General features: G+C 44.9%; 1 protein-coding gene across 1 annotated transcript in view; it reads left to right on the top strand.

Moving 5' to 3' along the window:
- LOC102867460 (E3 ubiquitin-protein ligase E3D-like) overlaps positions 1-1,160 on the top strand; it is a 194,710-nt gene that overhangs the window by 161,876 nt on the left and 31,674 nt on the right. The window lies entirely within an intron of this gene.

The following is a 1,160-nucleotide window of genomic DNA, read 5'->3' as shown; positions in this document are numbered from 1 at the left end:
GTGTGTGTGTGTGTGTGTGTGTGTGTGTGTGTAAGTAAAATCCCAGGAGTGCTGCCAGGATTATTACTCAGGGAAAAGGCCCAAGAAAATGACAAGGTCCCAATAGTGTAGCCCCCATGTCTCAGTAATTGACAATGGATATGTACCTCTCTTCTCTCCCAAGGCTGACTATAGGGACAGCTGTTACTGCTGCAGAAAACAAGGAAAGTGCCAATTTGTCAGCAATGCAGTTCTCAATCTGTCTACCTTCTAATGTCCAAGCATACCTAAAGCTCCTCTTCAGAAGCCACTGGGTGGAATGGCAGCTCTGTCAGCCCCAGAAGACAAAGACTCAGAGAGGCACCAGTTTCTCAACAAAACAGTTTTCATTTTTGGCCACTCTTTAATATCCATGTGTACAGAGCAGGGAAACACTGAATGGTTCAAAATTGGGAAATGCCAGGGTTGTGTCCTGTCTCCATACTGTTTCAACTGGTTTGCAGAACAGATTTTCTGAGAGGCTGGGCTTTATGAGGAGAAATGTGGTGTCAGGATTGGTAGAAGATCTATCAACAGTCTGCATTATGCAGATATACAACCCTGCTTGCTGAAACTGAGGAGGACCTGAAGCACTTGCTGCAGAGGGTCAAGGACTGCAGCCTTCAATATGTATTGAGGCTCAATGTCAAGAAGACAAAGATTCTCGCCACTGGACCAATTAGTAGCATCAGGAAGGATGGTGAAGAGACTGAGATTATTCCCAGCTTTAGTTTGCTTGACTCCACAGTCAACTTGGCACCAGTAGCCAGGAAATGAAAAGATGTATTGTGATGGGAAAGATGTGTATTAAGATGTGTCTGATATAGGCCATGCATGGTCTTTGCAATCACTTATTATGCATCAGAGTGTTGGATAATGAATAGGGAGGATAGAAGGAGAATTGATGCCTTTGAGTCATGGTCCTGGAGAAGAGTATTGAATGTACCATAAGCTGCTAAGAAAACAAACAGGTTCATCCTGGAAAGGGTTAAACTGGGAGACTTCTTGGAGAAAAGGATTCTGAGACTTCGTCTGACATACTTTGGACATGTTGTAAGGAGGGACCAATCCTCAGATAGGGACATCATGCTTGGGTGGGTGGAGGGACAGCGCAGGAGAGGAAGGCCCTCTATGAGGTGGAT

The sequence above is a fragment of the Elephantulus edwardii genome, unplaced genomic scaffold (assembly GCF_000299155.1).
Source record: "Elephantulus edwardii isolate Elephantulus edwardi_28Jun2011 unplaced genomic scaffold, EleEdw1.0 scaffold00111, whole genome shotgun sequence".
Lineage (NCBI taxonomy): Eukaryota > Metazoa > Chordata > Mammalia > Macroscelidea > Macroscelididae > Elephantulus > Elephantulus edwardii.
The sequence above is the reverse complement of the archived record's forward strand: the minus strand, read 5'-3'. Positions and strand labels throughout refer to the sequence as shown.